Source organism: Meleagris gallopavo, chromosome Z (assembly GCF_000146605.3).
Source record: "Meleagris gallopavo isolate NT-WF06-2002-E0010 breed Aviagen turkey brand Nicholas breeding stock chromosome Z, Turkey_5.1, whole genome shotgun sequence".
NCBI classification, from domain to species: Eukaryota; Metazoa; Chordata; class Aves; order Galliformes; family Phasianidae; genus Meleagris; species Meleagris gallopavo.
The window spans coordinates 11,223,211-11,229,263 of record NC_015041.2 but is presented as its reverse complement, the minus strand read 5'-3'; positions in this window follow the sequence as shown (position 1 = coordinate 11,229,263).

Here is a 6,053-nt window from a genome sequence, read left to right as displayed (position 1 = left end):
GGAAATACCTAAAAGAATCCAGGAAAAATTATCCGCTGAGAGTGCAATCACATGGTTCCCAAGGGGAAGGAAAAAGCCTGGTTGTTTAAGGTCACAGTTCAAGGGACAGAGCACTTGATGTCTGTAACCCATCAAAGCTGAGAGCTTGAATTGAGCTTGCAAGACATTTTAAAATTTTAACACAGTGACAAGGTATGACTGTCTGATGGAGCCAAAAGACAATTTAAAGTAGCCCAACATTCTGTCCAACTGTTCTCTGGGCAAATAAAATTGTAAGTAACTTAGTAGTTATTTTCATAATCAAGGTTTTCAAATGTTGACTATGATACGCCACTGTAAGGCATAACTTAAGTGGTTGTGACCGCTCTCTTGAAGCAGGGACATTCATATCCACTATTCTAAATGCAGCTTTTCATGGAAATAGTTTCAAGAAGAAACTGTACTAAGACTTAGCAGTATGTTTTTTGCTGTTGTTTTTGTTTGTTTTTTCTTTTTAAATAAAACAGCCAGTTGAAGAACATGCTTGGAAAAAATTTAGTTTACATTTCCCATGATTTTCTTGGTGTGGAATTTGAATGGTGAAGACACTGTTGACACTGAAGCTTGGTTTGACCATATATTACAAACTTATGAACTCCTGAACAGTGATTAAATGCTTTATATGAATTTTGATAATTGAGAATTGACGTTTCCATTGAAAATAAACCAACAATCATGTTTAGTTGGCTGGTAGGCAGAAACACATTTCTAAGGAAGTCGCTGGCATGGATTTTACTGGATCATGGATCCATCATCTCTGTTCTTGGAAGCCTTCAAATACAAAGTAGAAGGTCAAGGAAGACCTATATTCACAGACCAATCTCATTTCTAGTCTCACTGCAATGATCATTTCAAAGGTTTGTTACCCTAAAGGCTAACATTCAATCCATGCTTATTTCATTACTCAATCCTGATTACCAACGCCTTGTAATTCAGAGGCAAGACTAATGTATTTGGTTCCACCTCCTTTCTGAGCCCACTAAAATGTTAATCAAAGACTCTCAGAGCAGAGAAGGAAACAAGGAAACGAGTGGAGCAAGATGTCCAATGCAGGCAGCATCACAGCCAACATCTCAGGCCCCACAGCCAACATCTCTCAGCCTAATGGCTTAATAGAGAAGTGCCCTTTGTCGTATACCTGACTGCTTCCATTTTCTTTGTGTGTCTGTAAGGAATTATTTAGGAGGAAAATAAATGAATGAATGAATGAATGAATGAATGAATGAATGAATGAATCAGAAAACAAGAAACAAAAACTGCAATGTCAGCAACTGGAATGAGGCATGATAAAGAGTTCATGATTTTACCCAAAAGAGTTGTGAAGGTTAATCTCTGCAAGATTTGCTTTCACAACCTTCCACCCTAATCTAGCTGCACCTTTTTCTCCATAAACCACATTATGAGTCCAATGATTAGAGTAGCTCACAGGTGGCACAACTGATTCACATCTCTTCTGTCTGCGTTAAAGAAAGGTTCTGATGTCTGATTTGTTAGATAAGTGCCCTAAATTTTCAACTGTATATTTTTTTCTGTATATATATATACTGTAGATAATTTTCAACTAGTATTCCACGCAGGGACAATCCCAGCCTGCCTCACCAAAGGGGCAGCAAAATTAGAGTCTGAAGCAAAGAGGAAGAAATTTAATAGGGTATGAGAGAAACAAACTTTCCAGCCATAAAAAACTCAGATTCCACAGCTCTGTTAGAAAGCTCCATTATCACAAGTACATGGTGACAATACCATGGAGACTCTGACACCAGTGCACTCAAACATGTATGAATATGTAACTGAGGAGCTGGCCCTGAGGAGCTTCCCCGTAAGGGGAAAAGGTATATATTTGAGGACAGAATGAGGTGTAGGCCTCAGATCAACCATTTTTGTTCCTTCATTTCAGCAGCTGGATCTGGTCTTCATGCTCAGTAGTACCTCTATATTTGCCTCTGACCTTTGAGACTAAAATCACAGTCCTTTAGTACAGGAAATAGAAAATCATTAAGGCAAAATATTTTTAACAATGAATAGAGAACATAGCACCACCAATGAGGAGGAGTTTATCTAGAAAGAAAATAATCAAACATCCAGAAATAGCTTCCAGACAGTTTAATTTTATAAAGCTGGACTATTGGTACAACGTCTGTTGTACCAATGCATATTGTTTAATGCACACCACTAAATGAATGCTGAACATTCATTTCAGAACAAATAGGGAAGTCTATCTTGCAAGACTAATTTGCTATATTGTTCTACTTTATTTTGTTTTCTGCAGGTGTTGTTGGCAGCTTTGCCTTTTCTTAGAGGAAAATTTCCAAAAGTCACTTTTTCCCTGCCAGCACAATGTTTATATTCATGCTACAACTTGTTGGCATATAATACTGAGTACTATGAATGATTATGTTCTGGTACATTTTTTCTTAATGAATAGAACACATTCACAGAGGATTAATATGGCCTTTAATTCTCTTCCCAAAGTTATTTCTACTTTTAATTGTGCAAAACACAGAAATCTCAGTTCTTACAACAAGATTTTCTTTTTTATTGATACTATTAACTGTGTAAAAAAATACAAATTTGATGTAAGCCATCTTTATAATCAGTGATGTATCCATCTACAGAGGAGTGTAAGGTAAATTCTCTTCAGGCAGCTCCTGTGCCACTACCCTGCTAGTAGGAAGCACAAGTCCAGGGTATCTGTTTAGATTGCTGAATCTAAAGAGATGCCAGCTCACTAATAGCTGGGTGATGCATGCAAAGAGAAAATGGTCATAGCATAAAAACTGTATTTATTATTTTGGGATGAGACAGGCTTTGTTCTTGAGAATCTATATTTTTGTAGGTAAATTCTCAGTCAGAGATTAGAAATTGAAAGAGAAATAACTTTAAAATTTGTGTTCATGGGGCAGATTCCATGAAATTCAGCTGATTATTTTCAGTAGATGAGAGGAGTGATTAACAAAACCACTTCTCTTGAAGTCCAATCACTGAAACATTAATATTATAGTTACCAAAGTAGACTCTGCAGTATTTAAGCACTTAGCAACAAAGACAGTATGTTCTCAACCCAGTTTGAAGAATAGCTGTACATTATCTTAGAAAACACATTTTTAGTTTGAACTCTTTAGTTCCATACCTTACATGAGAGCAATAATCAACAATGATTCTCTAATTCCGTAGTGTGATACTTTGATATAGTATCACAGGAAGTGATACTACATCAAAGAAAATCAGATAATCTGTATAATGGTTCAAATGCACATGAACAAAGATAAAGAAAGTAGCTAGTGATGTCCTCCTTGTCCACTTCCTGTGTAACCATCTTAACAGCCTCTAGGCTGAAAATGGCATTTGAGTATGAAAATACATTGAAGCAATTTGTGCCTTTCAAGTGCACAGATAGTTGCACTAAGCCACACCGTGTTTTCCTGGTAACTCAGAGACTATTCTGCTCTGTCATAAACTCTTCCCTTAAAATCCAGCAGAAATTGATGACATAAACATATCCTTATCCCAAACGCTTGGGTTGTGTGTGATTTAACCTTTAACTCCTGCTTGTTGTTATAGGTGAGATGTCAAATATTTCTTGCAAGCCTTTGGCAAGGCTTTGAGTATGTTTTCATCACTCTTCCCCTAAGTAACATGTGGCAGAAGAGAAATGCCACTGAGGCCTCCCTTCCCCCATCCCTCTGGCTGCTTCCTCCAAGCTCAAACAGGAAAGCGGGGACAATGCAGAGGGACCAGCCATGGGTGCACAGTAAATCTGTAATTACTTGAAATGTCACTTCCTGTTTTTGCAGCCTACAGAAGAATAAATACACTTCTGGGCTGCACTGCCAAGTGGGGGGCAGGGGGCTGCAGGAACACAGAACTTCATTGCTCAGTCACACACCCTGACACTTCCAGGAGTGACAAGCTGCTTTACTCTGGAGGCAGATAAATGTTATTCAAAATATGTCAATGGGATTTTTAACACAACAAACGCTGCTACATCTACCTTAGAAATAATGCGCTTTGACAGGGCAGTAGTTTATACACATATTAGAAGCCAATTTTCACTGATTGTATGGAGTTTAATTTGTTAGAATCTTGCAATCTCTGCCATGTTGCCCTACAGACATCTGAGCAGCTCTTTCCAGAAGATCCTGCTGAAAAATAACTCTCTCACAGCATTCATCTTAATGTCTTGGATTTGTCTTTTCCAGCTTTAGGTTTATCACAAGAATGATAGATTGAAAAGTGATTGACTGTAGGCTGTGGAAGGGACAGCAGTGGGTTAAATCAAAACTAGCTTAATAGAAAGCTACTTATAAAACTGTGCTGTCAGTGTAAAGGATATTTCAGTTCTGTAAGCTGTGTCCAAGCTGTTGAATAAGAATGTGCAGTAAGTTTTGGCATCACATGAATGCTTTTCCAGCCCCATGTGTTCATAGACCAAGTTTTGCTCTTTAGAAGAACGCAGAATGCAGAAGAAAGCTCTGAAGTACACACTGCTATGAAATACAGCAAGTTGAGTTTCCACTTCCAGCTGACTGTGCCATGCCAGGTTCAGATATACTTTATTCATGCAGCATTGCATGCACACTTAGTTTCAACCCATGATCTGATAATCTCAGATCAGGCATAAGGACTGGGCAACAGGGGAAAGCCAGGACTGCTGTTTTAGAAAGGCTGACAGTGGAAAACTTACTGTCAAAGTAAGCAGATCTCGAGTAACGTCAGGAACACTTCTGCAGAATGAGCATGTGTCACTCATTGCCTAAACTGCTAGAAAACTGAGAAAAGAAAATTGCATAAAGTTCTGTAGAAGTATTTAAAAATATGTTTTCAAGGTTGTTCCTGGAGAACCCTATTGAACTCAGCAATTCACCAGAATTTCTCAGTTGTTGCCGTTTTCCTTCTTTCCTTTTACAATTTGTTCTTGTTGCTTTTTCCTTCTTTCCTTTTACAATTTTTTCTTGTTGCTTTTGCCTAATAAATGAAAAATCCTAATGAATTGCTTTTGTTGGAATATAATTGCTTTAAGATATCTGAACATGGAACAAAACGAGTTTGATTATGGTTCCATAGGAACTCAAACAGGAACTTTGGAGATTCCTTCTCACAGGACAGTCTCCAGAGCACATCCCAGCTCCTTGCAGCTCACCTGCCCTCTCCATGAACAACCAGCCTAGGGCCTTGCCAAGGCTTCAGTGCTGTTAAATTCTCAAGAAAAGTTCTGCCTCCCCAGGAGCATCCTGAACGGCTTCAAGGCAGTGAGCTGGGTGCCAAAGCGAGGGTGAGGCAAGCAGGACAGCAACCTTCTAAGAGCCCATCCTACAGGCCCCAGACAAAACAAGCTGGGAGGAGCTGTGTGTTCATGAGAGTGAAGCCTCCTAATACAGATCTCCTTCCATAATGCTGTTTTCCCCAGCTGGCTGTTTTTGCAGGCAATTGAGACTTCTGTGTCCTCATCTCAGGGACAGCCAGGGGGAAATGACACAGAAGCCCAGGAATCTTTTTCCCTTGCTGAGAGATTCAGCATTTCTGGTTTTTAGTCCTTGCTGGAATTAAATTACATTTTAAAGTACTGCATCCTCCACACCACAAGTGTCTTTAGAGAAAACTTTAAATTATACAATTGCTGCAAAAATGGTGAGGCTGGTTGGAAATGGAACCACAATCCACATTTTTCACTCACAATTGCACTTTGTATTTTCTATTAAATGATCATGCCTTATTCCACATTTTTAGATAAAGGATTAATTCATTCTACCTGTAAACTTCTGACATTATTAGGAGTAAGTGCCTGAATAAGGCTGTTTCCTGTGAAATAGATTTTCATGTTTCAAACATATCCTTTCTGAGGATTTAGGGTGAATAAAGCCCTGCTTATATTGCTACTCAGCCTGTGACCACAACCATAATAATGAGAGCAGATGTGACTCCATCAGAAAATCCAGAATATTTTCTGCTTTTGCAATTCAAAGCAGTTGCTCTGGAAGAACAAATGGAAATCCTAGGGACACATAAATGGCTCT